Raw genomic sequence first — 22568 nt, forward strand, 5'->3', positions numbered from 1 at the left:
TGGAAATTTCACTTTCCATTTATGTTTCAGATGTGGCAATAAAGGACAATGTGGTACATACAAGGAAAAGGTGGAACTGTGATGATAAAGCATGAAGTAATTAAAAGTTCATTAAATAGGTGGGTAGGTATCCCAGACAGATGAAATAAGCCTTTCTCATTGTAAAAGAAAAATACAAATAAGTATCACATATTTGCAAATAGTAATAAAAAATGCAATTTGTAAATATTTCTTCTGTCATAACCCCCTATCCTTTAATCCATTTTTCTAAACTTTATTCACAATTTAACTGCCAGAAGGTTCATCAGATAAAATACCAGTAGCTCAGCTCATAAATTAATTAATCAGTCCTGTATCAGTACACAAGAAATTTTCCTAGTGGAAGTATTGGATCATCAGTACATGCTCAAGTACTTGCCAAACAAGTACCTGCATGTGTTTATCTAATGATCTCTTTCTCAGAAGGAGAAAACTACAAAATTTGGTGTACTGTCAGGTTACTCTTCCTACATCCTTCTGAGGATCTGACATACTTTATGGATGTTAAGTAACCACCTTATAAGCTAAGTAAAGTAATGACCATTAAAATTTTAATCAGGACAGGACCAAAATGTACAGTCAAACTGTAGCACACAGAGATTTCCTGAGGCTTCTTTATAGCCTTACAAGCACACAAAGAGATGTCCCCCAGGGAAGTCAGTAAGGACACAGGTTCCAGCAAGTATTCAGCTTGTTTAGTAGACACAGTTTTCTTCTGAAATTTAGAATTTGTCTTAATTAAAACACTGGTTGCATGTATGAATTTGATCCTTGCTTATGCCCTGAGTAGCAGCAGTCTTGTCTGCACAGTGGGGAAGATTTTTTTTTTTAGCTCAGAGATTAAATTAATTCAGAGATGTTAATGAGATGCTCAAATTCTGACAGTACTGATGAGGACAGAAGCAGGTTGCAAAGCAGAGCAGGCTGTCAGTGCTGATGCAGCACACCTGCAGAGCCCTCACAGCATACCTTTTTGGTAATTAGTGGTGGTGTCTGAAGGGCTTGTGCAGTGACACTGTTCCTGCTCCTTCACCATTAGGTCTCAGGGTTTCTCCTCCTTGAGCACAGCCCTTGAGCCAGTCCCCGGCTAAGGAAGCTAGTCTGTTTTCTCCTTGCAGTTCAGTGGCCTTTCCCAGGGAGAAAGGGGTTGGGTTCATCTCTCCACTAATTTGAAGTTTCATACAAATATTATGAATTAAAGAGATTTGATTTTTTTAAGTGCCTTGTTAGGACACATTTTAATTTGAGGAGAAAGCATTTTAAAATCATAATTTAAAATAAGTGTTTATTCACCATAATTGGTTGAGTTTGTTTGTTTGTTTGTTTTGTTTTGGGGCTTTTTGTTTATTTTTTTTTGTTTGTTTGTTTTTTCTTTCCTGTCAAAAGCCTGGAAATAGCTCCAGTATGGGATTTAAACACTTTCTGTATTTCTACAAAACAAAACCGAAAAACCACAACCCTACCACCACCTTCCCTGCCCCTGCAACACTACAACACCCAGATCCTGAAGTTCTTGATTTACTATGACATCAAGACTTGTATGAAGAAGTTTGGTTCTGATCAGAATGAAATTCCCTCTCTTGCTTCCAAGTGACCAGTTCTCTCCCATCAGCTTGATAAAGAGGGAGTGGGGGTAGGGTTTGGAAAGAAGGTGAAATAGTGAATGCAGCTCTGTCTGGTTTCATTGTGCACAATTCTGGCTTTGCTGCTTTACTTGTGTCATCAGTTCACTCTTGGGGTCATGTCCCAAAATGTAACCAGAAGTAGCATAGACTCTCTATTTTTTAAGTGACACATGATGTCATCCTTGACAAGATATTGTCTCTGGTTATGATAATTTTAGCCTAATAGTTGATTCAAAAGCCTATGTTGAATAGCAAAAGACTTTTGTGGTAAAAGAGTGATAACAAAATCACAAATACAGTATATGAGAAAAAATGCTCACATCAGACGAGGAGGATAATATTTACAAACTCAAAGTACTCATAAATTACTTGAATAATGAGTTGATATGTGATACAAAATCCAGAAAAGGAAAGCATTCACCTACTAATTATTACCATCAATTCAGAGGATTTATTCAAACTTCAAATTCCCTGATTCCTAATATTTATGGCAAGCATCCAGCAAGCATAAGTAGGATAAGCCTGGACTGCTCTTGAGCCAAATACTAGTAACAAAAGCTGGACACAAACTGTACATTTTATGTCTTGGAAATCACATTCACACAGATCTATGATCTTTCATCTGCAGACATGCATTTAATGATCACCATGAGTGTGCAGTTCTAACATTTATTATAAATTTCCTCTGAGTTCTTGTTAAGAAAGCATTAACAAAAGAATATCTAAAGAAGTACTATTTGGCCTCCACAGCAAACAGCAAACTCAGGATTTCCACATTTTCAGTTTCCCATCTTTGTAAAAATGATGTCTATACTGGAAAAATGAATAATGTTAGAATAGAGTACAATTGCATGCCATTTTCTCATTTACTGAATATAGAGAATCTGTTCACACAGAAGGCCTGTGAAGTGAATGAAGTATGAGATGGGACCCGATTAGGACTGAAAAATATCCCTTCTCTGTAGTACTTCTACTGAACTTGGAATTTCCTACAATCAGAAAGTGGCTAATAGTTTTTCTACATGGGTAGTGACTAGAACTACAGGACTAGGTATTTAGAAAATGTAAAGCTATTCTTATCAGATCAGAGCTACATGAAGGAGAATTTAATATTTGTAATGTTTGTATAGAGATTTATCTCAGAGCCACTTCTTTCATTTATATTATTTCCCAGTCTAATCTAATATTTGCTTGGAATCTTCCTTGTGTTCAATACTTCTTAGAACTGTAATAAATAATCCAATTCAATTTAGAAAATAATAATGTTTTCCTCCAAATTCTAATAATCCTCTGATACAATCTGTCCCAGTTATAGTAACATGTAGTAATTTCCTTTCCTTTTCAATTTCTTTTCCCAGTTTTTTTTTCTTTTCAATATATTTTTAAGAGGTTCTTTTGTTCCAAGGATTTGTAATGGGTTGGTAGGGCTTTCTTGAATTCATGGTTCCATCATATCATTTTCAATTTCTTTCTTTAATGTACCAGATATTACTCCTGAAAAATTATGCATAATCACTAATGGATATTAAGTGCTGCCCAGCACAAACTTTTCATTCATTCATTTAAAGATATATGTAATAGACATCCTAAGTTGTTTCTTCTTGTTCAGTTATCTTGTGCAGCGCATGCAAAAGACGTGGATTCCTTATCCTTTTCAGGTAATAGAGGCAGAAATTGCACAATTTTTATTAACACATGGACCAGAGCAGATCCCCAATGAAATGGACCTGTTTCATTCAGGTTTCTTCAGAGTTTCCTTGCCAGACTAAAGCTAGTATGCAGTATTTCTCTGAAAATTCCTGAGTCATTCTTACTGTTGTAATGGTTACTTTCTGTCTTAGATACTTTGAAACCCCTGGGGATCAAGTTTAAAGAAGTTAGTTCATCCAAGTTCTGTTTTTTTCTAAGGTTTCACTTACTTTTCATACAAGTTAAACCCCTTCAATAATTTATCAGATCCATAGTGACTAAGTATTTCTATAAATAGCTTGGTATTTTTATAAGGTATAGTTTAATCGCCTCAGAGTTGTGCAGAGAAATGAAGGAAAAGAAGTTGAGGTAGTTAATATGAAGGGTTCATAGTATGCATGTTCTAGCTGTATTTTCATCTGGGGCAGTGGTCAACCTCTCAAGTCACTAAGACAGACTGAGAACTCTCTTCTTAGACCTGTACATTGAGGAGAGAGATCAGTCCATGGGATGGTGTTACTGTGACTGGTAATAGTTAGAGCTTTTTCAGATGTAAATCTTACAGAGAAGTTATTAAATTAGTTTCTTGCCATCTTCAGAGAAGTTATTAAATTTCTTAACCCTGTGGGAAATGCCACTTAAATGTTTTTCCAAGCAAGGCAAGCTGTATTCTAGCAGTGATGGCTCATACAAGCAGTTATTTTATAGATACCTGTTATGGTTATTTTAGCTATAAACAAACTTCCCTCCCTATGTGTTTGGCTTTCCAAAACTCCCTTTTAACCCTAAGTGGAATGCATGGTTACTTGTTGGTTGGCTCTGGACCTTGGCTGACTTTTTACTTTACATACCAATAATGCCAAGCCACATGCTTCCAATTTATCAGATCTTCCAGAGGTGTTCTCCATTTTCCTTCATTCTCCCTCTTCTTCTTTCTCTGATGTGGATACAGGTATCTAACTAGCTTTTGTCATTACAGCCACAATTTAGGGATTTGTTTCAGGGCTGTGTGGTGCTTGGAAATTTTAGCTCAGTTTCTCCAATTTAAATCTTCTGCTTCTGTTGAATGAATAATCACTTGTGTAGCATAGTGCCTTCCCAGCATAGAGTAAGCATCAGGTAAACATTAACACAGTTTTAATTAGACTAGCTAAAGGGTACTTTTTTTACTATAGTAATTACTTTAGGAGTACTAAGGATGCTTGTAGTTTTAAAGAGGAAAAAATAGCAGCAAAAGTTTCAGCATAAATTGTAAAACAACATAATATAACAGGTTTGTGTGGATCTAGACATTATATGTGCAGATGGGATCTGATGTCTACTGATCTATTTTTTTTTTTTACTAGTTAAGATGTTTGGAGGCCAAATAATTCACTAGGAAAAAATAATGCCTTTCTATAGGATTGATCTTTATAAAGCGTAAGCTCAGCAAACTGCTTCCCAGGATAGTCATGGACAGCTTAACTTGGTATAATATTATTCTACAATGACAAACAATATTTTTCTTTCCTAAACTAAACTAAATTTTACTTAATCAAAGTAAATTTTATGTAATATTTCTTTTGCTGTTGAGAGATAATAAATAGGTCAGTAATCTGTTCAGCTGAAAAGTTCTTACTCTATTTTGCTGAAGTTTTATGTCCTTCTGCTAGGAGACTTGGTACTGAACTGTAAAGTGATTATTATGCTAAGGACACTACTGTTAGTAAATAATTGGATTATTATTATTATTATGATTTCTTTATTATTAAATATGGTTTACAGTAACAATTAGATAGCAATATGAGAAAGAATACATGTTATAATGTCATAGGAGTGTATCCATTCAAATCATGTACCTAGGCATTAAACCAGAAAATGTTTTGTTGTTATCCTCAAATATTAAGTGTGCCTATGTCTGTCATCATAGAACAAATAAAACATTCAGAGTCTGGTTGTAACACCTCGATTTTGTGTGGTATAGAAATATAAATAGGATGTGGTGGTCTGAAAACTGCCCAAAGTTTAAAACATATTCCCAAATATCTCCTCTTCCTCTACAATAATGACTAATCATAACATGATTTTGCTTTTTGTTCATGGTGCATTAGTGACACATTCATGTGTGCATCAAGCTGAGATGACAAAATAGAATATAATAGTCTAATTTTTCAAAAGACCTAAAAGCCTCAGGCCTGTGTTTTGAATGCAACTCTGTACTCAGAGTGCTTGTTGCTGCTTTTGATGATGACTCCAAGAATATGACTGCAGCGCCCAAAAAAAGCAGAAATCTCTGAGCTAGCAAAACTAAAAGTGACAGAGTGATCTGTATTGTTGAGGAACTCACTTAAGTCTGGAACCATAAGGATGTATTTATGTTGCCCTATGACTAGACAATAATTTATAAAACAAAACCAAGTCCACAAACAAACAAACAACACCAGAAAACACAAGATTCACCGAAAAGTAAGCCAGAAGTCTCTGGCATGTACATACTTAACTCTCATTTAACTGTCTGTGAGATATTCATTAGACATGTGAACATTTCCAAAACTGAGTTTGTGCTTTCAGCAGAACAGAATTAAGGTTAAAAATATAAATGCAACTTTAACCCAGTTTTGAAAACGTTTTCTAAAACCTAATAATTTAATTAGGCTTGTATTTGATAGTTCTAATGAAAAGATGTGAAAACATAGTACATCACATCTCTCAAGAATTTCCTTTTCCCTGAAACATTCAAATTATGATCCATATTCCTCTGAGGTAAAATAAACAGGCCTACATTTTAAATATTCCTCAGTCTGTTTGCTCTTTAATAATTTAGCTACTCAGAAAAATGGAGACCATTTAGGCCTTCCTACATTAATATTCTCTTTAGAAAAACTTTGCTACCATATCACAACATCATCAGTGTTATTGCTGTCCTTTACTTCCATCCTCATTTCCAAAAGATAACTCATAACTCTAACAAAAAAGAGACCTTGTCACAGATGGAAATGGTTAATATTTCTATTGTAGATCTGCATACACAGCAAAATTCAGTATTTTCATGTTCATCTTCATTGACATATTTAGAGAAGATTGAAAATATGTGTAGAGTGACCACTATAACGTGATCAGAGAGCAATCATAGCTAGACATGAGGACAAGTTACAGGAGAATACCTGCTTAAAGTTATCTTCTCAATTTCTCAGAACATTTCATGTCTAAAGAAAGCGTTAAGTGAACTGTTGCTCTAAAATGTTGAAGAATTTTGCTGTAGCTCTTGCAGAGTGGACCAGGTGGTAGAAATCTCAGTGAGGAATATGGAGTCCTGCACATGGCTTAGATCTGTCACGTCACCCTACAATGTACATTGTGATATGAAGGCTGAACAGGAAATCATGACTGCAGATCCATATGGCCACAATCTGCCGAATATAACGGTTGTTAAAGCTTGTTAAAAAGGTGACTGTTTCAACAGCCTGTTGTTGCCCAGCCCTTCTGTGAAGTGTGAAGTGTAACAAAAGCATACATATACACTATGACATTAAAACTATCATCTCCATGGAAGGAACGAGAATAGGTCTTATGCAGGATTTTCTCCCTATAAAGATCTCTCTCTAGGTATACCTTTGACATATTCATGAATATCATATGCTTTAAAATCAGTCATTTTACACAGACTGTAACTGTAATTCATAAAGATTGATGCGATACTTAAAAGAAAGTGCTAACCTTTTCCCAAGGTGTCTAGGAAACCTGGTATCTATTTCATTAGCAACAATGAATTTATTTAGATGAATTAATTTATTCTCAGTTATTTCATGCTATATCTTATGAACAAGACTTGACTGGATGCTCTAGTATAAAAATACAGTGTTTCTTTAATCTGGTAATTCACATGGCTCAACTTAAACATTGGAAATATATATTCCAGACAGCCAGAATGAAATCTTAACTAGCCATGATGAAAAATAAGATATCACTGAACATTAAAATGTTTAAACAAGGATTGACTATTTAAAATATTGCTGAATTTTGCTTTAGTGACTCAATTGTGGACTTTCATAAAAAAATCTGCTAGAACTGCATTTACAAACACAAAGAACAAACCCTCAAGTCTTAACCTACTGCAAATGGTCATTTGAAATATAAGTATCTTTTTCAAAGAACTGATGAAACTGAGTTATTATAATATTTAGAAATTATGTAGAAGGAAAGAAGGAATTTTCTGTATCATTAGTTTATCATTTAAATATGCAGTGTTTGACTTCTTTCTTCTACCCATCATCCTTCTCAGCTCTGTTTTGGAAACACTATTACTGGTGGACTTCTGCCCAGAGCCTTTCATATTAGCCTATAGCAAGTGAAAAGAAGTTCTGGGTATGTTCACTGCACATCAAATTATACTCTGATCCTTTTAATTCCTTTTGAAAATGCTTCTGTTGTTTGAATCCATTGCAGCACTCTTCTGTACTGTGTACAGATAGTCAGGTTTTGTCTGGAGTTCTCCTTTGGGCTAACACATGTCATGCTGCAGTGGAGATCTGATCTCATGGAAATGCAAAGAGCATCAGTGAACTCTGTCATTACCTAGCTATCTTAAATGGTTGGACATAGGACCCATGACTTCCAGTTTTAGGTTCACAAAGCTATCAACAGGAAAAGGAAGCTGCAGGAATTGAATACGTGTGGTGTTAATTTGATACAAACAGAATTAACAATTGATGAGACAACACTTGACAGAAAATTATTTTGGAGATTTATGTAACAAACACAGGAATTACACAAAACATCTTTGGTCTGCAAACAGACATGAAAACTGATATCTTCTGGCATATGTAGAAATACTAGTTTTATCTCTTTAGTTGAACTCAAGAGTATTTGATTTTCAAATATTTTATTTTATAGTCCTCCAAAGTGGGAAAGTGGTATAAATATTTTTTTATATTTTAAGGAATGAAATGGAAAAAACAAGAAGAGTTCAGCTTTTATAAAATCAAAGACCATTGCTGCAATGAGAAAAATGGAGAAAGCAATGTTCCAGTGACAAGTTGAGTGTATACATTGTGGGGTAAGATAGTTCAATGTCCCACCTCTTGAATATTGCTGGATCTGAGTTGGCAGGTTCTCCAATACTTGAAGGAGAAAAAGAACTAGTATTTTTCAGTCATTACTAGCCCCAAAAACTAGCCCAAATTGTTTCTTGAATCTGCCTTGCTACTGTGACAGCTATCTGGATATTACTGTGTAAGTTCATGGGTGCATTTTAAAGACGTAGTTCCTTTAATAAACTGTTAAAAAAACATACAGAATATCACTAGGATATGATTACTATTGTAATCAGAATGCATTTTTTGTTATTCTCTATAGAAAGCAAGCAATTTAGTACTCAACTTTCTCAAGAAGAAAGCCTAATGTGAGTAATTACTGATTAATCAGTTCAAATACTAAGTGACTGAAACAGATATGATCCATGATGCACTCACTTATTTGTGTAATTTTTATTGGTTTGTATTTTGTGGTCCTTTACAACCATTTCCCAGTTTCATTGAGCAATCACTGTTTATTCTCTTCACCATTCCAGATCTATCTTTGCAAACCCAACTGGAAATCCCTATTAATTAGGGGAAAAAAAAAAACAAACCAACAAATACTCAACTAATCAGCTGTACCAGATTACAGTAGCATGCTTTCAAAATCAAATTGGAGGAGAGGAAGGAAAAACCCTTAACAATTCATAAAGTAGGTAGTAAATCTAACTGACAGAAGATAAACTTCTCCAGAATTGGGGCAATAAAAGTGGTGTTGATCTATATTGTTACAGATGTGGCTCCAGGGTGCAATCTGTCCAGCTGCTCAATATCAGTGCTGCCACATGGACACTGCAACAGGGAAGATAAATAATAAACCTCTTAGTCAAAGAGATAAATACAATTGGCAGCTGCTAATTTTCACACCAAAAGGCTGCTGGTTCCTGTTGTAAGGGAAAGAGTACTTCTGTTAGGTATCTGATGAACACAAATAGAGGAAAAGGGAAGACCTCATTATTAAATGTCTTAGGTAAGTGAGGAAGGATTTTGGAATTTAATCTTCTAGGCTGCAGTTGGTTATGCCAAATAGCCTAAAAACCTGGCTGTGCAGGAAATTCAGATTGAAGTTCAAAGTTTAACTCCACTGAAAACAAACTTAAAGAAAAAAACAAACTGTTTACCCTGACAATATGATTTCTGCTTTATGAGGTTGGCAGAACCTCATATGCTAGTCCACCAAATTCAGGATACCAAAGGAGATAAGCTCCGGTGGCACGTCACTTTTCCCGCCCCGACCAGCTCCCGAGAACGTGGCTTGGTGCCTCGGTTTCTCGTTGGGGTCGGTGCCACCGTGACTTCCGGGCACTTCTGCGGCAGCACCCCGGGGTAGGCTGGCTGCGCTTTGTCATCGGCGCGATGGAAGGAAACGAAGAGGCAGGGAATTGTCCAAACACGTCCGCGTGACGGCTGGGCGCTTTATTGTAGGAGCCGCGATGGAGAAGTCACGGCCGCTCCCAGCCTTGCTTGGACGAATCTGGCCCTGAGGCTGGGGTGCCGTGGAGGGATATAGGGGTGGGACAGGGGAGGACAGGAACACAGCCCAGTGAACACAGACACCGTGGTGGTGACGTTGCCACAATGGCCAATGGGGACACGACGAGGATGGACATGGGGGTTCAGGGCCAGTGGGACCGTGGGAATGAGGTGACGAGCACTGAACTGCCGGGGACTGGACGGGGGAGTGGTCACAGGAGTGGCAGGGGAGAAGACTCAATGGCCGGCAGCCTGGGGCTGACTTCCGTGGCGGGGGGGAAGACACGGGGGACACACAAGGATACATGGAACCAGTAAGCTAACGAAGACCAGAACCCCAAATCTGAACCTAAAACCCAGGATGTAACAATAAGCCATTTGTTTTTCCTCCATGGTTAACTTAGAGGAAGTTAGTACAATGATCTTGGTTACAAACCTGAAGCATGTAAAAGATTCATGTGCAAGCAGTTCATTTCAGTAGATATGTGATTATCAATGAAAAGATGAATAATTATGGAAGCCATCGCAGGCTGCCTGTGGGGTATCTTAAAAACTTATATGGCTGAAATAATTTCAAAATGCATTTCTGGAAACTATAGCTCTATATAGTTTTCCTGCAGAAGTGTAGAAATCTTAAATCCAGTTATTACAACTTGGATTTATTGATGTAAATTTTCTAATCTCAGAAACCAATTACTAAATTATTTTGCCATTTTTCCCTTTGTACCTCCTACTGAAGAAAGGAAAAATAAGGCTTTCATATTTTTAAGGACTTCATTGTGTTTAAAAAAACTTTGCTTCCTGTGATCCAGAACAAATCACTGAAAGTCTTGCTTTGCTATTTAATAGGAAATCACATTTTATGGATTACTGAAGTTCATCTGAATAATGTTTCTCCCTTAATTTTGTCTTAGAGCAAGAGCTTGTAAAACTCCCAGTGTAAACTCACCTAGAATGAGTGTGGGCTTTAAAATTGAATAATAAAATTAAATCCTCTGGCAGGAAGGTGGAAGGATATTGCCTGTAGTACTGTGTTTTCTGATGCCATCCAGCGAGATAATGAATCCATGTCTATGAAAATTGATTAATTAATATTTCATTGAGTCAGCTTCAGTACAACTCATGAACTGCCCCTAGAAATTCAATAAGTGAATTCAGTGAGATGCAGAGCTTAACAAATCTGGAACACAAAGTAAAAATACTCTGAGTTGGTAATTACCAGTGGAATTTGCTGTGTGAAGTGAACCTTGGCAAAAGAATTTTATCTGTGTATTTTACATTCACAAAAGCCTAAACAAAACAGTTGCAAGCCTGTGTACACATATAGACCCAGAGAGTGATACCAAAGAAATGTTGAACCGGATAGGGTTCTGATAGGGGAAAAAAAATTAAAAGTACCTTTTAATGGTTTTACTTGTTTGAAATTTAAGCCTGAGCTGAATTTGTGTTTTTCAGTGGTATTTTCAGTGGAATTTTCAGTGGTAGCTGTCTTTATAATGGGCTCTTGCTACATAATACTTCAGCCTTGGCAGGTGTACTGCAGAACCCACTGCACACATTGTGACACAAGCTTCACTTTCTATCTCCGTTGCAAAATCTGTGGGAAAGAAGTTTTACACAGCGGCATACAATGAAGCTTGTTATTTTGCTACATTTTGTTCAATCAAAGGATGTGGGACAGATGTGAACATCTAAGCCATCTTGGAAGAATGGATAACTGTTGAACATGATACATAGCTGAGGTTTTGGGTCAGAAAAACATGCGTGCCAGTAGCTCAATTTACCATGCAGAGTTGGCATCAAAAGGACTGATTAGGAAAAAAGATTCAAATTACCTTGTTGACTAAGTAATTGGTCTTTGAGTGTTCCTAAAAAGGGACTGATAAATAATTTTATTTTCATTTTGTATCAGTGTGTCCAAGACCATGTCTGACTAACCTATATGGATGTCTTTTAATTAAACCATGCTTGATATGCTTATGCTGCAGTGGTGCATACTGAGTTGCATGCTAGACATTCCAGATAAAGTAATTATGCTATTTGTCACTGTCATGATTAATGTGTGGCAGCTGTTATGACAGCTGTGCCACTGTTTTGTCACAACACTATGTTCATCCATAACAAAATCAGGTGTCTCAATCTAAAGGTATGCAGTTGCTACTATTTTCCTAAGAAGTAAACAATAAAGAAAACTGAGAAGGAATATTACATGAACTCTGACAAATAAGAGAAATGACATCTCTATTTTTTCCTTAAATGATGCTTGCCTGCATTGGAAATGCAGATAGCTCACCTTTTGCAAACAAGCTGTCATACAGAGCCAATCCGCAACTAGTCTAACAAAAAAGGTCTTCCTATGTGGAAGGATTGCTTCATAATTTGAATTTACCTTGTCAGGCAAGGCCTTAGATGTTATTTAAATTACCATTGGCTGTAAAAATTGTGAAGGGGGCTTGGGAAAGGGAGAAGTTGAAAGAAAAAGCAAAGGTTGTAAATAACAGGGCTGGGGAGGCACATCATCCTCCCCTTTAGCAGCCATTCAAGTAAAGCAAAATAAATCTCTGACACATGCACACCTCCAATTGCTTTAAACCAATTGCAGTCCAACTCCAAACTGTATCTTAAAACATCTAATTAAATATTGTTACTACTGTTACCTAATATTGTTCTTTACGAATCACTGAAACGGGATTGTAACAATTAAAGAAAGTGATGTGAAGAGACAGATGGTTAAAAAAACCCCATTGTTTCATTATCCTGTGAGTTTTGCTGACATGCTTATTGTACATGCTGTTTAAGTATAGAAAAATATACTTTCGTTTCTGTTCTCTATCACTGAGAAAATGTGAAACATGAGTCTTAGAGTAGGAAAGCATGTATATTGCCAAAAATGAAGATTTAGTTAAAAAGTTAGAGTTAGAAAGAACACGTCTATTTAAAAGTAAGAAAAGTTATTTCTTTTTCATATAAACTCAACTGGAAATTATAAAAATGTTTTAATTGCATCCCATTTTCTCCACAACTTAATTTGGATGAGACATACATGTATGTCTCATTGCTCTAAGCTGCTCTCAGATTAAGAAGAAGAGTGTCTATGCTGTTAATTGTATTTTATCCCACTACTAGACATTTTATGTGTTGCTACTACACATTTTATGTCAAATGTCTCAAGCACTGTGTAGTGCTTTTTGCAGCTCAGTACTTACATCTGAGCCAAGCGCACTCTTTGGAATTATCTACAAAAATGCATCTTTGTTCCTAATTGGCGAGAGAAGATGCATCAGGGAATTTCTAATTCAGTTCAAAAGGTTATTTAGAACAGAGACAGATTTTCTTTCCAATGATAATTTCAAGATTATGCAAAGAAACAGTTTTTCTGTCTGTTGGAAATAAAGAATGTCATAAGTGAATATTGTGGCATGGGTGTATATATTTATGTATTGAGTGAATGGCTTAATATAATTGGATAAATCTAAGTTAGATGGGAGAAATCATTAAGTTGAAATCTCTGAATTCTAAAAACTTTTCTACTTCTTCTTGGAAATGCATGTGAGATCATTGTAATGTAATGTTAATGCCACTGATCATAAACTCAGTTGAACATGAGAGATACATACATAAAAAAATGTACTTACAAAATTAAAACACAATCCCAGGTTCATGTACTTCGTGTTCTGGTATTTTTAAAAGGCTATATATAAACTCATATAACAAATGAGAGTTATTGCAGTATTTGCATAGAAAGTGATAAATAACAAGTGTGTGCAATCTTCATATGAAAATATAGGTATATTTTATAGTTATACTTCTTATTAGTCCTGCTCTAAGGATAAATTTATCTCTTCATCCTCTCAACACTAATTGTAGTGGCAGTTGGGAAGAAACTGTTCTGATGAGTATCAATCTGGACAATCCAGTATTTTAGATTAACATAATTTAAAACTAAAACTCATTCCCTTCCCATTTTGTCTACAACTGTTGACCATTTGCTGTGGCAAAGAAAGCTTCCTAAGCTATTCAGTAACATTCAAAAATGTAGAAGAATCCTACTTGAGAGAAAACACTTTTCACAATAGGAAAATCCAACTTTAAATAACAAAAACACCCTCAAATGAAGTCAGGCCAAGCATGAACTTTATTGAGGGCATCAACTACACTTTATTTTTGTTTACATAATGAACAGATTCTTTTTTTTTTTAATTTTCTACCTGTAGCTCACTAAAGGAAATGCTTTTCCCTTTAACTCTTTCTCCTTTATTTCCCGCTGAGTCTGGCTTGGAAATTAAGTTTTATCTAATAATTTTCAACTCTCCAGAAAGATCTACTGGAAAGATGATCTTGATCAACCCTCTTCCACAAATTTGTTCAAAATTAATGTTTGTTCAAACTATGATGCTTACATGTAGGAATTGCTACAGAGATATGCCCTAGCACATATATAGGATCAAAGAATATGAATCTTTATTGCAGACTGTTGCAGAGCTTTCTACACATATGAAAGGACTTTGAAACCTTCCCTGTTAATTGCTGCTTACAGTCAACCTACCAGTGTGATCCTATCACAAAGGCAGAAGAATAGATACAGGCATATGTGGTTCAAGGAAGTAATGTATTTACATAAGATGAGTCAACAGTTGAAGAACAGAACCCATTTCTAGTGACAATTGTTAGTAACGTTTTTCATTTATATTTAAATGATGTTGTCACAAGTGTGTGCTACAAGTTTGCAGATCCAGCTTTCTGCTGACATTTGTGACTGAACTGTTTCAAATGTTTGAATGTACTGAATCATACTGTTGTTATTATTATGTGTGCGAACTGAATATAATGTCTTACTTACCCTTAGGGTGAAATGGAACAGAAGGTGCAGCACTGGCAGACAGAATTCTCTGAACATCCAGACTGACAGTGTCAGGATTGCTGTCTCGGTCTAACAAAGAGGAAACAGATTTTACTGCAGTAGGACAAATGTATTGATTTCCATGAGCATTGGCAGGACTCCTCCCAAGTGTAGTGTGATTACTTTCAAACTTACATTGTTGTCTGCATGTTGTTTGCATTTGTATACTGTGTACCCCAAAAAGGAAATAAAAATATACCATTTCCTGAGAGAAGCCCAACTCTGTCTATCTTCCCTTCATTTTTTGTCATCTTAGAGCAGCACAGAACAAGGGCAACTAAACATCTTAAAGTGAGTTGATTTTCTGAAGGATGGAATGCAGCCTAAGGACTCACTCTTTTGGGAGAGGAAAACAGAAAACAAGTCTGCATGTGCTATGCTTGGGAACACAGAAGCAATTTTCAAAGATTATTTTAACAATTTACTTCTAGCTGAGGTAGTACAACAAGGCAGAAGTGGTTCAAGTTATCTTCTTGTCTGCTTGAAATTTTCATCTAATCCATAGAACAGACTAGAGAAAATCTAAAAAACTACAAGCATGTGATGAGAATTAAGAGGTTCTGCTGTGTAATCAGTACTAAATGAAATAAACTCTTAATTACGAAAGTAAAATATTTTACTGGTTCAGAATGTCTAACAGTAAAACTATGAGGTTTGATAATCAAATGACAACAGATGGAAAATAACAGGCACATTAAAAAATATTTTAATCTGATTTTAAAGATATTTTAAAAAGCAATGATGCTTTTAACCTCATTTGGGATTAACTTTTTAGGAGCAAGAGAGTAGAATTTGAATGCATTTAATAGGAGGATGCAATTGTTGTAAATAGAGACAAGCCAATCTGAATTAATTAATAGCATACATTTATTTTGCGATTGCGTAACAATTTAGAATTTGAATTTCCCCAACCGCAGCTCGGTTGGGTCAGCCCACAGTCTACAGAGTAGCTCTGGGTGCAAAACGGAGCCCGACAGAGTCAGTGCCTCCTTCGAGTTTTTGCACACCATTGTATTTCTGCAGAGGGTTTTTATACTTTTTATTCCGCCTTTGGCTGTAAGTCATTGTGGCAAGCTGCATATTCATGCAGTCTTCTCTCACAGAGAAGGCATTTTGACCGCTGATGTCTTCCAAGCAGCAGATCATCAGCTAGTGATGAGTCCAGATGTCCCCCTCCTTGTCTTCCCTCCTGGTGTTGAGTCTGGGTCCGGCCTCTATGCCACCTGCCTGTGATTCACTTGAGTGTGACCTAATAGCCAGCTTTTTGCAGTCATTGTTTTCTGCTGGCTAGGGCTTTTAAAATGCTAATTAGGTGCCCAGCAACTCAATCTTCGAGAATTTCCTTTTGCCTTTGTTTTTCCAGTAATTCTAAAACATTTTGTGGCTACAGTGTATAACATCTATAACTACAACTTACTACATACAACCCCAACTGCACGAATTATACATATATAACACAATGAACAGGCTATATTTAACTAGTGACATGTTAAGTCTAGGAAGGAAGTGTGAGGGATGGTGAAATTTAGATGGGAAAGAGCTTCTATACATCTCTGTTTAGCAAATAGAGTGCAATAAAGGAAACAAACAAAAAAAAATCAGAAAAAACAGCCAAATAGAACAAAAATTCTTGCATATTTTCAGGCTTTATCAAAGTCAGTAATAAAATATTTTATTTTAAAAATTAACCATTAGCTTAAGTATCACTTTCATGAGTTCAGAGAGGATAGGCTTACATCTCAAAATGCATGCCCTTCATGTTGAAGAATATTAGCACTTCAGGTTAGCTGACAGGGAAATTGAGGCCATGAGTGGCTGGCACTCTGTGTACAAATACAGAGGAGATCAAAGAGCTGTAGAAGTAGGCACCACATACTGTTTTCCTGAGGTTGTAGGAAACAGCAGCAGTGAAGGGAGACCCTTAGCAAGCAAGCCACAGCACACTGATCATGCAGAGGAGGAAAAGCATCCTCATGGCTGGCATTGTTAATGAGGAAATTACTGTTTCTTGACCTTGGCTTTCTTGAAACCTTGCTGTTTGGAAGTCCTGGAGACTTGAAATATTGTCTGTTAAGATCAGAGGAAGGGGTGGGGGGGACTGGGGTAGGACTGTGTTGCTTGCTGTCTTGTTTTGCTCTTAATAGATATGGTTTTCCCTTAAACTTCAGCCAGACTTGGATCAGTTTTATAGATAATGATGAAGTCTGAAGATTCCAATACAGAGTGGCCTTTCAATGATCATATTGACTGCTTGTTCGTGATCCAGCAATTAAACACGGAGACTTCCTGCTCATGTCCTTGCATGCTCTTACTGGAGACACAAATTCTAATTGCTCTCAGCTAGTTCCTTGGTGAAGAGGCATGCCCAGTTATCTTGAGATTTTAACACTATGAAGCAAAGTCACAGATAATTCCATTGTATAAGCCTAATCTGTTCCCAAGGTTGATGAACATGTACTATAAGAAAATATAAACATTTTCAGAGAATCATAGAATATGCTCAGTTGTGAGGGACCCACAATGATCATCAAGTCCAACTCCTGGCACTTCATAGGACCATCCCAAACAGTCATACCATGTTCCTGAGAGCATTGTCCAAATGCTTCTTGAACCTCACCTGCCACAACTTCAGGCTTTCCCTCAGGTCCTGTCACTGGTCACCACAGCAAAGAGATCAGCACCTGCCCCTCTTCCTCTCCTCACAATGAAATTGTAGACTGCAATGATGTCTGTCCTCAGTCTCCTCTTCTCCAGGCTGAACAGATCAAGTGGCCTCAGCCACTCCTCATACAGCTTCCCCTCAAGGTCCTTCACCATCTTTGTTGCCATCCTTTGGATGCTCTCCAACACTTTAATATCTTTCTTACATTTTGGCACCCAAACCAGCCCCCAGCACTCAAGGTGAGACCACCCCAGCTCAGAGCAGATCAGAACAATCCCCTCCCTTGCCCAGCTGGTGATGCTGTGCCTGATGCACCCCAGGACAGGGTTGCCAGGGCACTGCTGACCCATGTTCAGCTTGCCAGGACCCCCAGGTGCCTTTCCATGGCACTGCTTACAGCATCTCATTTCCCAGTCTGTCCATACATCCAGGGTTGGCCCATCCCAGATGCAGGGTCCAGCACTTTCCCCTGTTGAATTTCATGTGGCTGGTGATTGCCCAGACCCCTGATCTGTGGAGGTCTTTCTGCAGGGCCTCTCCCTGCCCTCGAGGGAGTCAACAGCTCCTCCCAGTTTTGTATCATCTGTGAACTTGCTCAGTATCCCTTCCAGTTCTGTGTCCAGGTCATTTATGAAGATGTTGAAGAGCAGAGGGCCGAGGATGGGGCCCTGTGGAGCCCCTCCAGTGACAGGTTCCCAGCCTGATGTCACCCCATGCACTGTAACCCTTTGTGCCTGACCCATGACCCAGCTGCTCACCCATCCCATGATGTGTTTATCCAGATGTGGGTTGCACATTTTGTCCAGAAGGATCCTGTGAGAGACAGTGTTGAAGGCTTTATTAAAATCCAAAGAGATCAACTGGCTTCCCTTGAGCAACTGGGTGGGTTACCTTGTCATAAATGTAAATCAGGTGTGATAAGCAGGATTTTCCTCTCTTGAAGACATGCTGGCTATGACCAATGACTCTGTTGTCTTTCCGATATTTTTCAATACCTCCCAGAATAATTTTAACCATTTTCCAGTTTTATGCATTGTGCTAGATATGTCTTAACCACTGTAGGTAAACTGTTTGATTTTATTCATGCTTTTTGTTTCTCCTTGCGTAAATAAATATATATATAAATATATATTTATTTAATTCCTGAAGTCATGCTAACTTTGAATAATATGTTTACATTTTCTCACTTTTGTTAGGAAGGCTGGGCACTGATCTTGCGATTACATATATGCTAGTCTTTAATATTGTATGTAATTCTGCAAAATAAGACATATTTGACCCAGAGAAAATGCTCAGTTAATGCACTAGTTTTCTAATACCACATCTAGACCTACTTCCATGGCATGATATTATGTTATGTGTAATAGCATAATACTCTGAATGATTGTTAAAGGAAATTAAGAGCGTGAGTCAGAAAAGCTAAGGAATCTATTAATTTTAATTATTTATGTATTATTTTTCAAAAACTTCTTAGCAAACAACCAACTTTATCTTAAAGCAGAAGGTGATAAAAGTGATAGGCTACTCTAGACCATAAATTCCTAATGTGCTTTATATGTTTTAAGGACTACAGAAAGTGAAAGATCAAACATACAGCCACTGAAAAGTTCAAAACAACTACATTTATGTCAACATTTAAACCCATGTGAGTTTTCTTGTGATTCTCGAAATAGTGACCAAAGCCTAAGTACCACTGCTAGTAATTTGTCCCAAATTCAAAAAACCAGCTCTTTATTGTTTTTAATAAATAAATAATTTTCTATGAGATTCATGACTGTGATGAGCTGTGGTGTCCCAATGACTGGCGAAAACCACATGTAACACTCTTACATGATGGCTGCTTTTTTATCCACTTCATGGTACCCAAGTACTTTCAGGCCTATTAATCTGGCAGTTTATTTCCTAATCACCACAATGTAATATATCCCTTTGTAAATATTCCCTGTTTTTGTAATTATGAGCCAAATGTTTTTTGATACATTTTCCAATCCCTTTTCCCTCTCCACTAAAACCTTGAAAAATATTATTTCCTACAGAATGCCCTTTGTGTAACAGGGATTGTAACACTGTCACACACTTTTTGTACCTTTTCTAGTGCTCAGGTTATGCGGCCTCCCCCAAGTCTTCTAGGGTGCTTTGTGAAAGGCTGCCAGTCAGAAATTGGTGTCAGTCAAATTTGAGTCAATGTCAGGACTGTTATGCAACAGTTGCTTCCAAGTTTTCCTTTAATACCTCGGATTTGTGTTACTAATATTAAATAAAAATTCTTTGCAATGAATTTTAAATGAAGGAAAATTTCTCACCAGAGATTTGTTAAAAGCAGGCTAACAGTTGTTCTCTTCCCTCCCTCCCCACTCCTTTTTAGTAGAAGTGCTTTGAATTATATATTAACCAAAAAGGTAAACAGAATAAAATGGGCAATTAAATATTAATGGAAGATGTAGTGGAATTGTCCTGTACAGCACTTAAAATGGCCCGAATGATTGAGCTGTGAATTGCTCTCCCTTAGGTATTGAAAAATTCATCAGCACTATTTAATAAATGTTCGTATTCGTAGCCACTCATGTTTACACTACAGCACTTCCAGAAGAGTGCTTACTAAAGAAAACATTTTAATGGAAGGTGAACTTTCCTGTACAGTAAGTCACCTTAAATTATACAGACTGTGTGATAGAAGAGGCAGAGAAATCTCTGAACAGACAAATGAGAAATATGCATAAGTTAAGAGCATTTTTCTTAAAGAGAACTGCCCATGAATTGTAAATGGCTTTCTGAATCTGAAGCTATTTTAAGGCTTTTAAAAATTCATTTTGTTTGCATTTTAAAAATATTTAACCTTCACTATCTATATGAAATCATCTTCCATGATGACTTACACTAAGGACACTGCTATTACTGAAACGTCACCTGGTTGACCTAAAGGAAGGGAAAGAGTGGCAAAACAAAACTGGTATCACAAATCAATCCAGTGTTGAAGTAGCCCTTCTCCAGGTGATACTCTGTAGACTCAAGTTGCATATGAAGCATATAAAGACTATTAAAATATTCATTAGCAAATTTACTGTGTTAATTAATGAATTCACACCAAAACCATTGAAAACAAACATGAAAACTCTTGAGTGCTTTGTATATTAACTAGTTTGGTTGTAAAAATGTCTGTGCTTTATAGGAGGATTTTTGGTCTTGGTGTGGTTCAGTGAGTACTGAATCAACCTGGAAGCAGCACACTGGTCCTAGCTGCTGCTTCAAATTCTCCCATTGCCCCCAGTCTCCAAGGCACATGGGGAAGAAAGCTACATGCTTCCTGGAGAGCCACAGTGGGCAATGCTCTTAGATACCCAGTGACTGCATCATGGTCTGCCTTTGTATTCTTCTTCAGGGCATGGGTCTTTGACTTTTTTAATAGATATTATTTCTTTCATTAGTATGTTCAAGTCTGCAGCTAGGGGAATGGTAGAACTGGCCATAGCAGATGTTCAGGTGCCCCATGAGCTCTAGAACAGTGTGACCTGTGTCTATCCTGTTATTAATGCAGCAAAGGTCCTTATGACTTTTGTGACCCTCTAGTTCTGCTTACTACTTCTACATATAAAATATATGATATCCCATGGCAGTTCAGTTTAGTACACTTTGGCTGATCTAGGCAAGCACTAGGGAAATTTTGACCAAAATATTTCACTCAAAGGAAGTAATCTCTAATTGTGCTGTGCAAGTTCACACAGTAGCTAAGGACTTGTGTTGTCTTGGAAAATGGATGAAGTTTAGAAAGAAGTATGTGGTAGTCTGCTGTTTTGCAGTTTGTTCTTCTGTAGTAGGTTTTAAATATTCCTTGTTATAAGTTCCATGTACCCCATTTGACTTCCTTGATGGTTCAGTCCTGAGTTGTTTACCGCAAGATTCTCCTGCCAAGTGCATTTTAATCTCCTTGTAACTCTGTTCCCTTCTGGAATGTTCCTTGTCCTTCATCCCTTCCTCAAAACAAGATTGGAGCACAAGGTTTGCTCCTTCCCCTTGGTGGCTTCTATTGGATAGCCCTTACCCTGCACCCCTCCCCTAATGCCTTCCTATTGGCAAAAGGTTGTGTCCTCCCCTTATTCCTGCCTCTCCTTAAAAGCAGCTTTTTGTCCTCAGTTATTGTCATTTGTCTCTGAATCCTCTGGGGAATAAAACTTCTGGAACGCAAACAAGTGACCCCTCTCTATTCCTTTGCCTTAGTTTTTCGTACTGTGCTGCTGCTGTGTTCCCCATGCCACATGTCTGCTGCAGGGAGCTGCGAGCCCCTGCATGCACCATGACCCAGGGGAACTCAGTAGAGATCCGGGGGCGGCCGCTCTCATGACTGCACACCGGTCTCAGGGAGTGAGCTGGCTGGGGAACATCTTCCCTATGACCACAGCGCACAGATATAGAAGTAGTGATCTCTTTTATGAGAATTTGGGTACTAAAGTGACATGGTGGCAAGTTTACACTTCTAACAAAAGATGTATGTGTCAGCCAAGATTGGTTGAATATTTTCATAAGAGAGACTCTTCATTGAAGATTAGCATGGTTGGAGGCAAGATTTAACTGAGCTGCTGTGCTGGGGAAAACTCAAGTAAAATTCAGAAATACTTTCTCTAGCATGTGCTTTTATATAGAAGTTGAGACAAATTCAGGCATTTCAAAATTCAGACTTGGTTTCGGTGAAACATTCTCAGAGGTTAGGAGATATAAGCAACACTCATCACAATACAAGGATAAGCTAATTTTTTTATAGTGCTGCAAGGATAAAACTTCTTAGCTCAAAGAGCTGCCTAGTGGAGATGTGTCAGACAAACCAGCTGTAAGATATCCCATTTCAGTCACTGTCATAGGGAATGATGCACACATCAGCAAAAATGCAGCAGATGGTTTCAAACATCTTGTGAAACAATGGAAGTTGAAAGTGTTTGCAAACTTGAGAAAATCTTGTTTATTATCTCCAGTTCTCTTAACTGACTCCTTAAAATGAAGAGTGCTTAAAAATGTTATGCATAGAAGCTTTTGAAATAATCAAGATTATTTTATAGCTGCTTTAAAAAGCTCTTCCACAAAACATCTTGTTGAAAAGAAGTATATACTATGTCCATTAATATATTTATTAAGAA

This window comes from Vidua chalybeata, chromosome Z (genome assembly GCF_026979565.1).
Source record: "Vidua chalybeata isolate OUT-0048 chromosome Z, bVidCha1 merged haplotype, whole genome shotgun sequence".
Classification (NCBI taxonomy): domain Eukaryota; kingdom Metazoa; phylum Chordata; class Aves; order Passeriformes; family Viduidae; genus Vidua; species Vidua chalybeata.